This window comes from Bos indicus, chromosome 8 (assembly GCF_029378745.1).
Source record: "Bos indicus isolate NIAB-ARS_2022 breed Sahiwal x Tharparkar chromosome 8, NIAB-ARS_B.indTharparkar_mat_pri_1.0, whole genome shotgun sequence".
Taxonomy (NCBI): domain Eukaryota; kingdom Metazoa; phylum Chordata; class Mammalia; order Artiodactyla; family Bovidae; genus Bos; species Bos indicus.
Genome location: NC_091767.1, coordinates 60147140 through 60167539, shown reverse-complemented (window position 1 = coordinate 60167539; position 20400 = coordinate 60147140).

The following is a 20400-nucleotide window of genomic DNA, read 5'->3' as shown; positions in this document are numbered from 1 at the left end:
TGACTCGATGGACATGAGTCTCAGTGAACTCCGGGAGTTGGTGATGGACAGGGAGGCCTGGCGTGCTGCGATTCATGGGGTTGCAAAGAGTTGGAAACAACTGAGCGACTGATCTGATCTGATTATGGCTTTGAAGGTTATACCACTTTACAGACAGTGACTCCTTTAATTTAAAAAAAAAAATTTTTTTTTTCAGAATAACCATGTTTTTACCCAGAGAAGTATACTATAGGAAGTAATATTTTGAGGTTTTGGTTTCAGGCAAAGACACTTGCCATCAAGTGTCATCAACTTCTTATTACTGTGATGAGTAACTTATAACTCAGCACAGTGGTATCTAGCTGGAGAGTATCAGATGGAACAGCTAGGAACTGCCTGACACATAGGGGTGAACCTGAAATGCATCGCCAAGTGAGACCGATGAAAAGGCAGTACCTCCTGAGACTCCAGTGGGCTGGGCACACGCATTGTTCTTTTTGTTTTGAAGCGCTGGTGTATTTATTTTTATTTTGCCCTAGACATATATTTTGTGATATGACTTTATAGTACAGTTTGAATGCACAATTACTATGAACTTCCAAAATGTTGAAATATTGTTGAATAGGGCAGGAAGAAGACTGCACCTTCCAAAGAATCCCTTCTCACCCCAGCCCCACCACCATCAAGTCTTTCTTCCTCCCTTGGAAAGTACTGTAAACTTCATTATACTACCTTTTACATATAAACTCTATTTGCTTTCTAACTGCTGTTTATTGCATAAAACTGCTTTCACTGTTAAACTAATATATTCTTCTATCTGTGAATATTGTTAGGGTATCCTGGGTCAGGATGAAACATATCCTAATTTTTCATATTAAAATGAATAGATGGAGAAGAAAATGGCAACCCACTCCAGTATTCTTGCCTGGGAAATCCCATGGACAAAGGAGCCTGGTGGACTATAGTCCATGGGGCCACAAAAGAGTTGGGCATGACTTAGTGGCTAAACAAGTCAAAGTAACAACAACAACAGAATAATATCAATAGAAAAAAATTCTATCTATTGGCCTTTTTCCCTTAGCAGTGTTTTTCAGAAACAAATTGACATCTTTAAGCAGAGGATAGGTATATATTTTACATCAGCAATGCTCTCTGAAGAAAAAAACTATAGTCATATTACCTCACAGAGCCCATGACTATTCTCTTCGGAAGCAACTGAAACAGCCAGAAAATTTAAATTCTTGAGACATTCACTGGACCTGTCCCTGTTCTTATCCTGTTGGGTTTGTTATCCTAAGGACCAAGGTTTGGCCTCTTACCCCTGAGAGGAAATGGCTAGAGACCTGCTGAATAAGGCCCATGAAGAATCAAGTGAACATCAAGATAAGGTTTTGTATCAATGAGGATTCAGTTCAGTTCAGTTCAGTTCAGTCGCTCAGTCGTGTCCGACTCTTTGCAACCCCATGAATCACAGCACGCCAGGCCTCCCTGTCCATCACCAACTCCCGGAGTTCACTCAGACTTACATCCATCGGGTCGGTGATGCCATCCAGCCATCTCATCCTCTGTCGTCCCCTTCTCTTCCTGTCCCCAATCCCTCCCAGCATCAGAGTCTTTTCCAATGAGTCAACTCTTCGCATGAGGTGGCCAAAGTACTGGAGTTTCAGCTTTAGCATCATTCCTTCCAAAGAAATCCCAGGGCTGATCTCCTTCAGAATGGACTGGTTGGATCTTCTTGCAAGTTCAAGGGACTCTCAAGAGTCTTCTCCAACACCACAGTTCAAAAGCATCAATTCTTCAGCACTCAGCTTTCTTCACAGTCCGACTCTCACATCCATACATGACTACTGGAAAAACCATAGCCTTGACTAGACGGACCTTTGTTGGCAAAGTAATGTCTCTGCTTTTGAACATGCTATCTAGGTTGGTCATAACTTTCCTTCCAAGGAGTAAGTGTCTTTTAATTTCATGGCTGCAGTCACCACCTGCAGTGATTTTGGAGCCCAGAAAAATAAAGTCTGACACTGTTTTCACTGTTTCTCCATCTATTTCCCATGAAGTGATGGGACCAGATGCCATGATCTTAGTTTTCTGAATGTTGAGCTTTAAACCAACTTTTTCACTCTCCCCTTTCACTTTCATCAAGAGGCTTTTTAGTTCCTCTTCACTTTCTGCCATAAGGGTGGTGTCATCTGCATATCTGAGGTTATTGATCAGTGAGGATTAGGTTTAATCAGATATAGCAGAGCATCACATTAGCAATGCTCACACAAGGCGGCAGTTCCTTTCTGTCCTGTGAAAAGACCTGCAGGGCAGGTAACCCAGGGATACTGTGGGATCTCTATTCCTCAAAGATTCCAGGGACTTGACCTCCTTCTAGTTTACTGCTTTCCTATCCCAGTGGTGTTGTCCTCATAGTCCAAGAAGGCAGCTAGAGCTCCAGCTCTCACACCACACCACACAGTGGTGGGACGGAAAGAATGACAAAGAAGAAGGGAGGGTGATGGTTAATTTTTTGTGTCAACTTGACTGGCCCTGGAATGCTCAAATTAAATACTGTTTCTATATGTGTCTGTGAGAGTGTTTCCCAATGAGATTAGCATTTCCGTTTGTGAACTTGATAAAGCAGACGACCCTTCCCAATGAGGGTCAGCATCATTGACTATGTTGAGGGTGTGACTAGAACAGAAGGTGGAGGAAGGAGGAATTCACTGAGATGTCTCATCTCATCTCCTGCCTCAAACTGGGATTTTCGGTATCAGTTTCCCTGGATCTCAGGTCTTTGGATACAGACCGAGTCTCCAAGATCTGCATACAGCATATTGTGGGACTTCCCAGACTCCATACTTGTGTAAGCCAATTCCTCATAATAAATTCTGCTTCTCTGGAGAATTCTGAATAATACAGGGTGCAAGGGCACATGCCAGCTGTCCTATAAGAAACGTTTCTAGGGCTTCCCTGGTGGCTCAGTAGTAAAGAATCCGCCTGCCATTGTGGGAGACATGGGTTCAATCCCTAGTCTGGGAAGATTCCACGTGCCTTGGAGCAACTAAGCCCGTGCACCACAACTATTAAGCCTGTACTCTAGAGCCCAGGAGCCACAACTACTGAAGCCCGTGCACCCCAGAATCCATGCTCTGCAACAAGAGACACCACTGCACTGAGAAGCCTGCATACCACAGCTAAAGACTAGCTCCCCCCGCTCTCTGAAACTAGAGAAAAGACCACACAGCAACCTAGACCCAGCACAGCCAGACATATATAAATAAATAAAATTATATTAAAAAAGAAAGGTCTCTAGAGACTGTCATGCTTCAATTCTATTTGCAACCCATTAACCATAACTTAGTCATGTGGCTGTAGTTAACTGCAGGAGATGCTGAGAAATACATCCTCAATTCTGGGCAAACATCTGACCTAGTTAAAAATGGGGGATTCTTTGATTTTTGAAAGAAGGAATGTCATTGTTGTTGTTCGGTCATTAAGTCATGTCTGACTCTTTGCGACCCCATGGGCTACAGCACACCAGGTTCCTCTGTCCTCCACTATCTCCCAGAGTTTGCTCAAATTCACGTCCACTAAGCTGATGATGCTAATCATCTCATCCTCTGCTGCCCCTTTCTCCTCCTACCTTCAATCTTTCCCAGCATCAGGGTCTTTTCCAATAAGTCAGCTCTCCATATCAGATGGCCAAAGTACTGGAGCTTCAGCATAAGTCTTTCCAATGAATATTCAGGGTTGATTTCCTTCAGGATCGACTGGTTTGATCTCTGTGTAGTCCAAAGGACTCTGAAGAGTCTTCTCTAGCACCACAATTCAAAAGCATCAGTTCTTCAGTGCTCAGCCTTCTTTATGGCCCAACTCTCACATCCATACATGAGTACTGGAGAAGCCAATAGCTTTAACTGCACGGACTTTTGTCTGCAAAGTAACATCTTTGATTTTTATTAATAATACGCTGTCTAGGTTTATCATGGAGAAGGCAATGGCAACCCACTCCAATACTCTTGCCTGGAAAATCCCATGGATGGAGGAGCCTGGTAGGCTGCAGTCCATAGGGTCGTGAAGAGTCAGACACAACTGAGCGACTTCACTTTCACTTTTCACTTTCATGCATTGGAGAAGGAAATGGCAACCCACTCCAATACTCTTGCCTGGAAAATCCCATGGATGGAGGAGCCTGGTAGGCTGCAGTCCATAGGGTCGTAAAGAATCGGACATAACTGAGCGACTTCACTTTCACTTTTCACTTTCATGCATTGGAGAAGGAAATGGCAACCCACTCCAGTACTCTTGCCTGGAGAATCCCAGGGACATAGCAGCCTAGTGGGCTGCCGTCTATGGGGTCACACAGAGTCGGACACGACTGAAGTGACTTAGCAGCAGCAGCAGCAGGTTTATCATAGCTTTCCTTCCAAGGAGCAAGCATCTTTTGCTTTTCATGGCTGCAGTTACCATCCACGGTGATTTTGGAGCCCCCTCAAAAGTAAAAATCTGTTACTGCTTCCACTTTTTCTCCTTCTAAACAGTTTTGACCACAAAGTCCTCATAATTCTAATTCTGCACTGTATTGCTTTAAACGTAAAAGCTGCCATTTACTCCCAGAAAGCTCTTTGTCAATCGAAACTTAGTTGCATTGGGAAAAAAATAAGAGTTACCAAATAGTTTCTTAAAAATTAAATCTCCATATGTATCTGTTTCCCAGCCTGTCTCACAATCATCAGGACAATGCCAGATCATGATAAATTAGCTATTATACATCTTTGAACTACGGGCAATACACATCAAGTTTAGCTAATATGGCATTACAAATTTCTTCATCAAGTGATCAACATATTCTTCACTTTTAATTCTCACTCAGTTTCATCAGAGATGGACCTGGGTAGCATAACTATGATTCGGATTATGTGTACATCTAAAATAATAAATAATACGTTTGGATGTGGAGTCAGGTCCTTTGAGTGGATCCAGATAATTAAAATGTCTTTTACCTTTTGGGACATGCTCCCAACAAGTATGATAGTAAAGCTTCACTTTGTGTTTCTTGGAGAATATGAAATGTATTTATAATAGTTATCACAATTCTCTTCCCCAGCATCTAGGCTGCCTAGGAGCTCATCATGTGTTGTACCACATCAAGCATACAGCCAGATGACCTACAGTCTTATAACAAAGGCAGCATGCTCGCTTCATACCCTTATTTGTAAACTAGAGATCAACAGCAATGACAGACATATATATGTTTATGTTTCAATTTGGGTCCAAAAGGACCATCATGGAATTCCCATATTATTAATCCCCCAAAGAAATTCCAATGAGAAAAATCATGCAGGTACCAATGGAAGGACACTGGCTGCTATGATACAGACAGGGACACGGAGCAAACTCACTATAGCTGAAACCATAAGGATTCTCAGAAAAACCCACACACAACTAAGAATTGCCTTTCCTCATAACTCTGTCAGCCCTTTTCAAGGACAAATTTCCTTCCTTGGAGCCATTCAGTTTACCCCCAAACAAAGATCATCTGCAGGTTTTGTTTTTATAAACCTCACTTTCATCTCTGTCCAAGGAGACAATCTATGCAAAGTTTCCCTTCTCCCTATACTGCACTCTAACTAAATGTCTCTGCATACACTCTGATTCTCTAATAATTTTCCTGTGTAAGAGCATAAAGACCACTTTAGAACAGAATTGATTCTCCCACTAATGAAACACTTCACTGTTCTACTTCACAGACTCTTGCAAACAGTCCTCAAAGTGCACAACTGAATGTTCTGGCAGAAAATCCCCAGTCGCAAGAGGTATCTGGGCCTAATGATATAATCAAACCAATTTCACCAAACTCAAGGGCATACAAGGAGGCTGCAGGGACTACAGAGAGGTGTCTGAGGCTGGTTCACCATCCATTTGAAAATACTGAGAACTGATAACATTTTGACCCATCCACAGGTGTTAAATGCCTATAGTTACGACCTATAGATCTTGCTAAAGGCTCCTACTCTACGCAGATTTACAGTCCAGATTTAGTTTAGCCTATAACTCTAAAGGATCTCACTAGTTTCTCACAAATGCTCACCTCTAAGGGAACATAAAGTTCTCATCAGAAGTCTTAGGTGACTTCATCTTCCTAGACTACAAGCGGGGAGTACTTGGGGGCCAACTTCTGATCCTGTTGGTTAATCACAGGCTTCAGCACCTGAGTAACATGGACTTGGAAAGTACCAAGCCCTTCAAAACCTGGCTGAGGTTGCCCACACTGGGATCTGACCTGTCAGATAGGAAGATGCTGTATTTTGACTGTAGGTGTAAAGAAATGGCCCTTGGCCTACATGCATCTGGAAAGGATGCCCACAAGACTTCACCGGTATTTCTGTCATGTTGCTCCACCAGGTGATCCAGGAACCCACTTCTTTCTTTTTGCTCCACTCTCCCCATGTTGTTATCGTCACCCAACTGATCAAAGCTGGTTTATCTCTTCAATTCAAACGTTCCAGCCAAAATAAACGGGGACAGAGAGGGCATGGACAGTTTCTTTCTCAAGGACTTGACCTGGAACTTGAAAACATTTCCACTCAATCCCACGTGGCCACCCAGATACAAAGAATGGTAGGAAATAGAGTGTCCAGCCAGGAAGTCAGAGCTTAGTTAAAATTTAGGAGTTTCTATTTATTGAAAGGGGAAATGAAAAATGTATATTGAAAGATTATTGGTCTCTGCTGCAATGACATTTATTTAATGACTGCAAGAGCATGACTAGTGGTTGACTAGATGACTGGGAAAGCTGCTGATAAGCTACTAAGTCACTTCAGTCATGTCCGACTCTGTGCGACCCCGTAGACAGCAGCCCACCAGGCTCCCCCATCCCTGGGATTCTCCAGGCAAGAACACTGGAGTGGGTTGCCACTTCCTTCTCCAATGCATAAAAGTGAAAAGTGAAAGTGAAGTCGCTCAGTCGTGTCCGACTCTAGCAACCCCATGGACTGCAGCCTATCAGGCTCCTCTGTCCATGGGATTTTCCAGGCAAGAACACTGGAGTGGGGTGCCATCACCTTCTCCGGACTGGGAATGCTAGGGGAAGGAATTTGATCACTTTGAGGGGAATTGGTTACTTTAGGGGAAGTTATTAGCTTTAGGCCTAATTAGGCTTGAGGAAAAGAAGACTGTTGAGTATGTCTGGATTGACAGTGACTGTATTTGGTGAGACTAAATTAGTTGATTAGATAAGAATTTTGATAAGATATATAACTCCCAGTTTAATACCAAAATGCAAAGTTATATTTGGTCATTGTGAGAAGTAATCTTTTTGGTTTGCCAAATTTTAAAACTCTGAAGTGAAAATTGGTTATACTTATTCAAAAAATAAAAGTATTCAATTCTCTCTCCTGCTTTTCCTTGTGCACTGGACATTCGTGTCAACACTCATTCCATCTGAGGTCCATTTGGTCTCTTAAAAGCTAGCTACAAATAGCTCTCAATAGCTCCTCTGGGCAGACACCAAAGAAGTAAATCTGACTCTAAGTAAAAATCTAGTAGCTTGCGAATATTTTCACCAGTTAGGAATTATAGGAATTTAGCCATAGAATTTGAAAATAAATTGAAGTCTCTTTTTAGCCATTTTTTGTTTTTAGTAGAGACCAAGATCCCATTCATTGCAAAATGTTTTCCTAGACATGAATGCCTGTGTTTGATCCAGGAATAATAAATGATTTACTGTTACCCAGCAGCAAGGTGGGGTGGGATTCCTGGTACCTTTTTTTTTTAAGCAAAGGAAAAAACAACTGAGCAGAAATTTGTTCTTTCAATAGCTTTTTGTGGAAATGTAGAGAGACTAGGGGACTTTTTAAATCCCTTATTGCAACATTTACAAATATGGTTACACAAAGCCAGCAGGAATGCTGTTTTAAGTCACTACAATTTATCTGACCCTGACTTTGCCATTAGGGGCATTAACTCACAAGACATCTTCAGCTTTTTAACTTTATCTTAACGAGTTCTGAGTTCAAATGTTTTCTTTTTTAAATATAAATATTTGCTTTTGTGAAAACTAATTTGAAATTCTTGAGCGTTGCTTTGAGTACGCACAGAAAATATCAGTTTTGGTGGGAGTTGCTGGGAAATCCAGTGTTGGAATTTAAACCAGCTAATGTGTTGTAAGTCATTATCTCTCATTGTAAAATTGTTCACAATATAGAAGAAAATTTAAACTTCTTTTTAAGCAAAATCTTGATGCTAGGCATCACAAAAGAAAAGTTCGTCTCATTTAAGAAGTGCTCTAAACCAGCAATTCTCCAACATTTTGTCTGGAAGGTTAGCAGAAATTAAGACTAATAATAGCTTTAGATATTGATGTGGATAGAGCGAAATAAATACTCATATTCTATTGGTGCTAATGTAAATTAGATCAATTTTTTATATAAAGCTATAGTATTAAGTAGACAGGAGAACAAGAAGAAAGAATAAAGAAACGAAAATCCAACCATCCTCCAAGGAAGAAAACCTTGAGAGGCCTAAAGGTCAAACACCCTGTTTGACTGGTGGAGTGCTTACCTATTGATGCGAGTTACCAGATTTAGCAAATAAAAGTACAGAATGAAAGTCAAAGTCACTCAGTTGTGTCAGACTCTTTGTGACCCCATGGACTATACAATCCATGGAATTCTCCAGGCCAGAATACTGGAGTGGGTAGTCTTTCCCTTCTCCAGGGGATCTTCCCAACCCAAGGATCAAACCCAGGTCTCCTGCATTGCAGGCAGATTCCTTACCAGCTAAGCCACAAGGGAAACCCAAGAGTACTGGAGTGGGTAGCCTATCCCTTCTCCAGGGGGTCTTACAGACCCAGGAATCCAACCTGGGTCTCCTGCATTGTAGGCAGATTCTTTACCAACTGAGCTATCAGGGAAGCCCAAAGGTACAGAATGGTCAATTGAATTTGAATTTCAGATAAACAATGAACACATTTTTTAGTGTACAGATATCAACATACCCTGGACTGCGTCTGGTTTGTCCACTAGAATCACCTTTGCCGCAAGCGTTACCCCCACCTCCCGCACTGGCCGTAAGGCAGTTTGGCAGTAAAGGATAAAATAACGAAAAATAAAAGGGGAACGAACATTTAAAAGGACATAATGAAACATGAGGAATGAATAGCAAAATTAAAAGGACTTTATTACAAAATATTTGAATATACTTAAAATGTGTGTAGATTTCATGGCAATAATGCTCAAATAACTGATTTTATTTGCACATCATACCTAAGCCCTTGTCCTCAGAATCTTTCGTTCATAGTATTTTATGGCACCCCCCCCCACCCCTGCCCACTGGCCGCCGCCGCCGCTGCCCCCGTCTCCCTTTGTTTTGCTTGTTGATTCCTCTTCTTGTTCAACATCATGCTTTTAATTTTTTGCTAAGATTTCTTCTTTTGTTAAGAGAAGGTCAGTTCCCAGAAACAGACTCACGGATAAAAAACAGACTTGTGGTTGTCAAGGGTATAGGGAGGGTTGGATTGGAAATTTGGGATTAGCAGATGCAAACTATTATATATACAATAAATGAACAATAAGGTCCTTCGTATAGCCCAGAGAACTATATTTCAATATCTTTTAATAAACCATAGTGGAAAAGATTAGGAATATCTATCTATACATGTATCTGAATCACTTCACTGTACACTGGAAGCTAACATAACATTGTAAATCAACTATACTTCAATAAGAATAAATTTAAGAGAGGTATCAGTTTGCAAATACTATGAGGCATATTTGTAAACAAGCTTTGTATTGCATTATGAAAGCCTCTCCATTGTTGTTTGTTCTTGGCACATCGTCACATCTGTTGATAGACCTTCCAAAGTTCTGTGGGAAATGTGGGTTCAACTCTATGCCTTTAAGGCTGTCCCAGGCCTCTTTCCCTGCCATCCCAGTATGTTTCAAAACAGGAAGCCGACTATGGCCGCAGATCATCCTTATCTGTCAGCTCCACAAAGCCATCAATAATGTCACTGACTGCAATGCTAACACATTTCAACCAGTTAAACCAAAAACTGTCAACCCATTATTTCCTCTTTCATGCAAAATTGCTTTAGAGCCAATTAGTTATGTGGCAAAAATATCGCAGTGAAAATGCTTGCAGCAAAGATATCTACAGCAGAACTGCTTCACGAAAAAGGATCTTTGGGACATACTTAAACTTTGGAAAGCATTCTCTGTTTATCTGAAATTGCAATTTTCCCAGCAACCTATGTTTTATCTAGCAGCCCAAATTTAATATAAAACCCTGAGAAGAAAGGAAAGATTTACCTTGGACTGTGGTTAAAAACCCTGCCTTCAGTCTCCTCTTTTATGTTGTCCCTTCCTCCAGGGACTATCCCTGCCAACCGTTTATCATAGGAGTTGCTCAGCTAGTCCCTTTATTTTACCCTTATCCTTGAGTCTGTCTTACAAATAGCCTCCAATAGCAGCCATTCATTTCTCTTTTTTTTCTTTTTAATTCATAAGTCTTTTCAGTTTCGAGTTGCAGTTAACAGAACCAGGTACATTCCAGAGTCCATCCTCTTACCTGCTTCAAAACTAGAAACTACTAAATTGCCCTAGGGAAGGATATAAGAGGCCAAATGCAAATTGGAGAGCACAAATAAAGGAAAGGTTAAATGTGGGGGGGTGGGTGCTCAACTGCAAAGACACAGTTGTTTCACTACTCTTTGTGCTATTAGAAGAAAGCAAACATCCTGGAACAGACAGGCCAGGCAAAGATTCTTTAAAGTACCTGTACATGAGGTTTACCTGGAACCTGATTAGTTCAAATCCCACTTGTCTTGATTTAGAACTAAATCCCCTCTACTACCATCCAGATCTTTAGAGGACTAAAATGACCAGTTACAAATATAAGAGAATATAATCAACTGAAACATTTTCAATTACACAGAAATTTGGATACTGACTTGATATTTGATGATTTAAGGAATCATTGTTCAATGTTTCAGGATATGATAATGGTGTTGTGGTTACATTTTTAGTAAAAGTTCTTATCCTTTATATATATCCTTGAATGTTTGCAGATTAAGTGATATTTCTGGAATTAGCTTCCAAAGGTAGGATGTGGACTGGAAATATAAATGGAATAAACAAGCTTATTGAAGCTGGATAATGGGTAACTGGGAGCACAATATACTATTCTCTGTGCTTTTATATATGTTTGAAATTTGCCATAGTAGAATTTTTAAAATAAAAATTATCCATCCAACAGAATATTATTCTTAAAAAGGAAAAAAATCCTGATGCATGCTGCAACACTGATGACCCCTGAAGACATTCTAAGTGAAATAAGCCAGTCACCAAAAGACAAATAGTGTATGATTCCACTTATATGAGGTACTTAGAGTATTGAAGTTCATAGAGACAGCAAATACAGTGGTGGTTGCCAGGGACTGGGGGATGGGGATGGGAACGTAGTGGTTAACTGGTACAGAGTTACAGTGTGGGAAAATGCAAACAGTTCTAGGGGTGGATAGTAATCATGGTTTCAGGACAATGGGAAGGTACTTAATGCTACTGAACTGTACACTTTGAAATCATAAAAATTATGTTGTGTATATTTTACCATGGTAAAAAATATCAGTGTAGTTTCATAAGTGAAAATTGAGACTTTCATAATAGGTAATGCAAATAAAAATGGAAAATAACATTAAAATATAAATAAGGGAATTAGAAACTAACTTTTATTCTTAAAGAATAAACACACATTCTTTTCAAGACGGAAGAAAAAAATCTATCCTTTTAGTCTCTTCAGATAGCAAATTTAGATTTCCTTTTATCTTTAGATTTACAAAATAAAAATAACAAATCAATAAAAATTATCATAGAAAACAAGCCTTGCCATGAGATAGCTTTTACCCAAACAGTTAAGTAGGACAAGTTCCATAAGCCCCTATGTCATCACCTTCCCTAAGAACCAGACCATAAACATCAGGTGAGAGCCATTCCATATGGCTGAAATCCCTGTGCTGGGCACCCTCCACCCACACTCCAATTGCTCTTCTACAGTCATCTTCCATCCTAGTGCTCATTACCTAGAATTCCAATCCCTTTGGCCAAATCTCAGGAGCTTTTCAATGTTGAAAAAAAAGCAGATAAAATGATAAAGCAGCAATTCATTAGCAACTCTAAGAATATCCCATTATGATCTAGGATGGAGGTTGCAATTTTGTTCATAAGATTAAACATCTCTTCCTTGCCTTCACTGGTTTTCATATTCTATTGCCTTTAAAGATAATTGCCAATACTCAATTACCTCTAAAATATCAGCCCCCATGGAAATAATCTAATTCTTGCAGGGTTCCCTAGGTACCAATCCCACCACATGTGTCTCTAATCCAAAGAAAGCACCATGGGCTTAGAGCTGAGGACTTTATGGGTCCTCTGACTGGGGTCTTCCAGGATGCCAGCCCTCCAGGGAACTCATCCTTATTTAGTGATCTGGTCACCTCCTCCACATCAAGCAAACAGCCTGAGTGACAAGCAACACTGCAGTGAATGTAGCAAGGAAGACCCTGCCTCTGTGGGGCTAGGGCCAAGAGGAGAAGATGAACACTGAAGGAGCCAGTGTAAGTATGGTGAGTGCCATGAAGGACGGTAATCCAGGACAGGCTGCCTAACCTAGCCTGGGGTGATAGTGGACAGGGAAGACTCCTCTAGCAAGAGACAGGATGAAGGAATCGAAGTTATAGCTCCTCCTGGAAAAGAACCTTCCAATGGGATGCCCTGACTTGGGAGGTATGTAGACAGCAGAGCTTGAGTGGAAGATGCTGTGGAGAATGGCCCCCACCCTGGATGGGCTGGAAACAGGTGAAGTAACATTGTCATAAAGAGCACAGGCTATAGAGACAAACAGTCCTGGGTTCTGTCTTCAGCTCTATCACTTAACTGCAGAAATGAATGCAAGTTGCTTCACTACCATGTAGCTGATATTCCCTTAGTATATCATGTATGTATTATTATGCCACAAAGTCTCTGTCTCTTTCTGTGCTTCAACTTGTGTTGCAAAAGGCGAACTCCTGTTATCCCAGCTTGGTATGGTGAGTCTAACTCATGTCAAAAGGGAGACTTGGTGTGTGATGAGCCCTACTAAAGGAGTAAGGAGAGGGGAAATCCTGCCACATAAAAATGGAGTTAATGCCAACTGCACAGGTAGGACAGATAGAAGGTGCACAATAAATATTTGTTGGGTGGAACTGATGAACAAAATTAGTAAAAAGGCACCAAGCTCAGTGCCTGAGGAATTGTGAATTTTCAATAACTACAACTATACAATAAGTATTAGTATCAGATATGTGCTGAGATCTCTCCCATCTAACTACCAAAGCGCTAAGGCATGAATGAGTCAGGATTGGGCCCACACCCGGCGGACGACTGAGCCCACTTCCTTGGGGCACAAAACAGGGTACCCAGAGGAGATGCTGTACTCATGAAACCCGTCCCTCTTCAGTTACCTTCTCCCACTAACTCTGCACTCGTGGGAAGGCAGGACATCTTCCCTAGAGCCTTGGGGTTCCCATCTCACATTCCAGTCTTTGAATTGCCTCTGGAATCAGCCCCTTTGCTGGCATAATAGTTATATCTTCACATTCACTCCAAGAGGGAGACAGGCTGAATTCTTACCCACATTCTGAAGGTAAGAAACCTGAGGCTCAGAGGAAGAAGCCTTCCTGCTTAAAAGGTGAGCTCAGAACCACTATGAGGTACCATTTCACACCAGTCAGAATGGCTGCGATCCAAAAGTCTACAAATAATAAATGCTGGAGAGGGTGTGGAGAAAAGGGAACCCTCTTACACTGTTGGTGGGAATGCAAACTAGTACAGCCACTATGGAGAACAGTGTGGAGATTCCTTAAAAAACTGGAAATAGAACTGCCTTATGATCTAGCAATCCCACTGCTGGGCATACACACTGAGGAAACCAGAAGGGAAAGAGACACGTGTACCCCAATGTTCATCGCAGCGCTGTTTATAATAGCCAGGACATGGAAGCAACCTAGATGTCCATCAGCAGATGAATGGATAAGAAAGCTATGGTACATATACACAATGGAGTATTACTCAGCCATTAAAAAGAATACATTTGAATCAGTTCTAATGAGGTGGATGAAACTGGAGCCTATTATACAGAGTGAAGTAAGCCAGAAGGAAAAACACCAATACAGTATACTAACGCATATATATGGAATTTAGAAAGATGGTAACGATAACCCTGTATACGAGACAGCAAAAGAGACACTGATGTATAGAACAGTCTTATGGACTCTGTGGGAGAGGGAGAGGGTGGGAAGATTTGGGAGAATGGCATTGAAACATGTAAAATATCATGTATGAAACGAGATGCCAGTCCAGGTTCAATGCACGATACTGGATGCTTGGGGCTGGTGCACTGGGACGACCCAGAGGGATGGTGTGGGGAGGGAGGTGGGAGGGGGGTTCAGGATGGGGAACACATGTATACCCGTGGTGGATTCATTTTGATGTTTGGCAGAACTAATACAATTATGTAAAGTTTGAGAATAGAATAAAATTAATTAAAAAAAAAAAAAAAAGGTGAGCTCAGAAGTGACCCAAATCCTTAGCTCTGATCCTCAGGCCAAAGTTAGTTCTTTTCATTTATCCTATTTCTTTTTCATTATTTTCAATCCAAAGATGTTTTTTTTTTTTTTTTTTCCAGAGCACAAAATGACACGTGGCCTTTTTAGCAAGTTTAGCTGAAATCAAAGCAGTATAAGAAGGAATTTGATCTCCTTATAGTTAACTGTTCTAAAAAGTTTGAAATAATTTCCTTCTGTTCAGTCATTCTTACACATAAATATTTTTATGATTGAGATTATATTGTATGTACACATTTATATCTTACAATTCACTGAATTTTATATCAAAACCGTCTCTACTATGTTACCGCAAATGCTTTGTTGACATGCTTAAATATGAGTAATTGTCCACTTTCTGTTTCCATGAATATACCACAGTTATTGAGGATGCCATTTATTAGTAGATAATGACTTTGCTAACAATGTTTCTCTTGTAAATAACTCTAAGATGAAAATCTTTGTTGAGGAAACTTGATCCACTTTTTTTTAAATAATTTTTTTGGCCGCACTGCAGGGCATGTAGGATCTAGCTCCTGACCAGGGAGCAAATCCACATCCCCTCTATTGGCAGCACAGAGTTTTAATCCCTGGACCACCCGGAAAGTCCCCTGATCCACTTTTTTTAATGATTTCCTTAGGACTGAGTTCTAGAAGGGGACTGCTGGTTCAGCAGCTATCATCTGATATCTGATGCTGTCACCAGCAGGAAGTGCTGAAGGAAAGCCCTCTCCAGTCAATACAACTGTCATTCAGAAGCGAAGTAACTTCTAAATAAGTAAAATTCAGCAGAAAAGCGTAATTTTTAGCTTTTCAAAATATGCTTTGTATGTCTTGAAACATGTTGGTTTTATATGACAGCTTCACAGGATCTTTTTAGGAATGTCTGTAATCTTAACTTTGTAGCAACCAGGCTCCTGGAAGACACAGAACGTGATTTATTGCTCCCACAGATGAAAGTGTTTATTACTAACACAGGGCACAGTAGAGCACTTAATACATAGTAGGGCTCAATAAATGTTTGTTGAATGAATGAATGAGGTAGAAAGCTTTCAGTGTGAAGAACCTGTTTTACATTCACTTTGACTTATTACAGAGAAGGACAAAGGAAAGGTCATTCTCTGCAACTTGAACTACCATTGAGAGGGAATGAACTATAAGGACTCCGTAAAGTGTAAACCACCAAACAAATGCAGATTATGATCACTAATGTGACGTCGTGCTAGATGCTGTGTGCTCTGTAAAATGGGCAGGACGTAGTCCCTGCTCATGTGAATAAAGTCATCAGCCAGCTGAGATGCTCACAGAAAGCTCTTGACCAAGAGGAACACTTTATTGCAGGTACACTAAACTTATGAGGATACTGGAGACCTTTATTTAGAGAATGCATTTAAGGTAGTAACCATTTCTGTTTTTAGAACTTTGAAAGTTAATGTTGTTTTCAAACAATAATAAAAATTAGTATTTATTAAAACGTTGCTTTACATGGAAAAAATGAGTACTTTGTCAGTAGAGTTGCTCAGTTGTGTCCGACTCTTTGTGACCCCCTGGACTGTAGTCTGCCAGGCTTCTCCATCCATGGAATTCTCCAGGCAAGAATACTGGGGTGGGTAACCATTCTCTTTTCCAGGGGCAACCCAGGGATTGAACATGGGTCTCCTGCATTGCAGGCAGATTCTTCTCCGTTTGAGCCAACAGGGAAGCCCCAGTAAAGTTTAATGTACCGACTTAGCAGTGGCCACAGGACTGTAGAAGGTCAGTTTTCATTCCAATGCCAAAGAATGCTCAAACTACCGCACAATTGCACACATCTCACATGCTAGTAAAGTAATGCTCAAAATTCTCCAAGCCAGGCTTCAACAGTACATGAACCACGAACTTCCAGATGTTCAAGCTGGATTTAGAAAAGGCAGAGGAACCAGAGATCAAATTGCCAACGTCTGCTGGATCATGGAAAAAGCAAGAGAGTTCCAGAAAAACATCTACTTCTGCTTTATTGACTATACCAAAGCCTTTGACTGTGTGGATCACAACAAACTGTGGAAAATTCTTAAAGAGCTGGGAATACCAGACCACCTGACCTTCCTCTTGAGAAATCTGTATGCAGGTCAGGAAGCAACAGTTAGAACTGGACATAGAACAACAGACTGGTTCCAAATAGGAAAGGAGTATGTCAAGGCTGTATACTGTCACCCTGCTTATTTAACTTCTATGCAGAGTACATCATGAGAAATGCTGGGCTGGAGGAAGCACAAGTTGGAATCAAGATTGCCAGGAGAAATATCAATAACTTCAGATATGCAGATAACACCACCCTTATGGCAGAAAGTGAAGAACTAAAGAGCCTCTTGATAAAAGTGAAAGAGGAGAGTGAAAAAGCTGACTTAAAGCTCAACATTCAGAAAACTAAGATCATGGCATCCAGTCCCATCACTTCATGGCAAATAGATGGAGAAACAGTGGAAACAGTGAGAGACTTTATTTTGGGGGGGGCTCCAAAATCATTGCAGATGGTGACTGCAGCCATGAAATTAAAAGATGCTTGCTCCTTGGAAGAAAAGTTAAAAAAAGAAAAAATCTAGACCGCATATTAAAAAGCAGAGACATTAGTTTGCCAACAAAGCTAGGTAAAGCTATGGTTTTTCCAGTAGTCATGTATGGATATGAGAGTTGGCCTATAAAGAAAGCTTAGCGCCGAAGAATTGATGCTTTTGAACTGTGGTGTTGGAGAAGACTCTTGAAAGTCCCTTGGACTGCAAGGAGATCAAACCAGTCCATCCTAAAGGAAATCAGTCCTGAATATTCATTGGAGGGACTGATGCTGAAGCTGAAATTGCAATACTTTGGCCACCTGATGTGAAGAACTAACTCATTTGAAAAGACCCTGATGCTGGGAAAGATTGAAGGCAGGAGGAGAAGGGGACGACAGAGGATGAGATGGTTGGATGGCATTACCGACTCAGTGGATATGAATTTGAGTAAACTCCAGGAGTTGGCGATGGACAGGGAGGCCTGGCGTGCTGCAGTCCATGGGGTCGCAAAAGAGTCAGACACGACTGAGAGACTGCACAGAACTGAAAGAAAGTAGATCCCATTTCTGGATTCTCTATTTGCACGGAAATTATTTATCTGCTGTAAGTACCGGAGAGGGCAATGGCAACTCACTCCAGTACTCTTGCCTGGGGAATCCCATGGAAGGAGGAGCCTGGTGGGCTGCAGTCCGTGGGGCCGCGAAGAGTCGGACACCATTGATGCGACTTAGCAGCAGCGGTTGTAGCTGCTGTAAATACACAAGAGTGCCATCTAGTGGCCACTAGGATGAACTACAGCTCCTTGAAAGGTCAAGTCGGAGCAAGTTTGAGAGTCATTTCATCCATCTTGCGGGTTACCAGATTTCCAGATTTCACAGAAATTTTATTTATTTTTAATGGCGACTTACATGGAGTTGTTGAGGTTTTCTATTTTTTGTTGAGTTATGATGTTAAACAACAACAATAACAACTATTATCTACTATTTAACAACAAGAAGATAGATCAAACATAGTCTCAGAATAAATGAAATGTACTTCAAATTGCAAATTTAAAATGTACCACATTGTCTTTTCTTTCTTAATAGGAAAATGAGACCTGGAAAACTTTATGGACAGGTACCAATGTACAGCTTGGTAATTGGGAACTGCTTCTCAGTTGATAAATTCTTTCTTCAACATCCTCTGCTTCAGTATTCCCAGCACTGGAGACGTGCCCCCTCCACTACCTCCTTCCAGCCCTAGTAGGTAGGAGATTTCTCTTTAGGTAAGAGTTAAATTGGCAGCCTTAACACATAGGTCCTGATTTTGGTCCCGGGCAGTCTCCATGAAAAAGCCTAAACCGTTTTTTATTTTGATGTGTGAAAGTGGCTCTCTGATCCCCAGTGTTCACCTCCCATGATCTCGTTCCTAGGCTGAATCCCCTTGTTCCCTCAGCCAGTATTTACACCCTAAGCTGGCAGAGCAATAAAGTACATTCTAAGCCTTCTAGGAGTATGGTTCCTACAAAGTGAAGATTACAGACATTCCAGAAAAGATCCCGGGAAATTAGAAATCAGAAGGCTAACCAATTCAGAGCTGTAGAGAAGTCTACTTATTCACCAACCTTCTTGGCAGACAGGGGCTACAGTATCTTATATTACAAAGTGTATCATTTGTAGGTGGAGGTCAACTCTCCTCCCCCACGCCTTCTGAATCACTGAATAATGCTGAGTTCTTTCATGGATCACACTCCATTACTGACCTTCCTAAGCTTCTTGCCAGTGGTCTGTGCTTTCACTAGGAACAGATGGGTTAGTCTGCCGTTTAATTTGTTCTAGCTATGAGTGATCAAAGAGAAGACTAGTACGCCCTGCCTATTTAAGGACATTTTCCAGACATTGCACCCCACTTCTGTTGGCCATTTCTAGCTCTGAGGGAGGCTGTGTTGTTGTTGCTGTTGTTCTAATAATGAGAATGAAGGGGAAAACGGAGGTTGGAGACAACCAGCTATGTTGACAGCTAGCTTGTGCCACATGTGCAAGACCAGACAGAGGTCAAATGATCACAAATCAACCCTAGTGGTCAGCCATTCTGTAAAATCACTATACTTAACATCACATTGTATAGGACTCCACACCTAAAATCCCCTAAAATAAGATGGCTGACAGTGACCAGTGGGCAAAATTGGGACCAATGAAAATACATCCAGGAGAATCATGATCATTCAAGCAAATGGACTGTTTTAACTCAGACCTACTGGTTTAGTGCTTCTCTGCAGGAATTCCTTCCCAGCATTTCTCAGACATGTAATGTGTTTCCAGAGCCTGAAAACCCTAATAAAAATAAGTTAAGAAATCTAGAAGCCTGGGAAACTATTCCCCTGTGAGAATTAAAACTTAATGATCAACATAGAGCTGTCACTAGTTCAAAGGAATCCACTGATAACATATCATAAGCAAGAGTAGAAAACACTGAAACATGGATTGGAAAAGTCAGGTTGACAGCTCCTGAACAGAAGGGGAGCAGGAAGGAGGGAAGTGGTCACAGTCTAATCGGCCTGGCCTGTAGCTGCTGCCACCTTAGAAGCAGTGATGTTGAGGAGCAGGCGCACAAAGGAGAGAGAGAGTGTGGCAGCCAGTTAAGAGCATCTTTTTCTGACTTTTAGCGGCGTCACATCAATAGTTCAAAATTGACCCTGCTGGGAATATTTATACCTCCCCTCCTCAGAAACTGGCAAAAGCTACATATCAGGACGTCCCTCCCTGCCCTGCAGAGGGTCGACTTACCAGCACACACTGGTTACAAGTGTATGTTTGTAGCCTGGTCTGTTTCTAACAGTAAGTCATTTCTATAAATAAAATAAATACTGGTAAGTTCATACACATAGGATACTTAAACAAATCCTATGAGTGGTGTCAGGAAAAACAACAAACTTTGGAAGCAGTTTGTTGGCATTTGCCTCATATTGGCAGTTTCAACAAGTGATTCTGTGTGGTTCTATTAAAGTTGCTAGCAGTTCTGAACACTCATGCCATTTGAAAACTTTCCAGTAACGACTGCTGTCTTTTCCAAAATTGCAGTATTCACCATAGGCTACAGTTCCTTGTAAATACTTAACAGATGAGCTGCAAAAAGAAAAAGATGTGATTGTTGCTATAGGACACACAAACACGAAATCAGAAACTGCTCCAAAATCTGAATTGGCAAGAGCGATATTTTTTTTGGAAAACTAAGGACTGGATTTATTTGCTCAGTATGCGTTTTACTTTCAGTAAAGTAAGGACA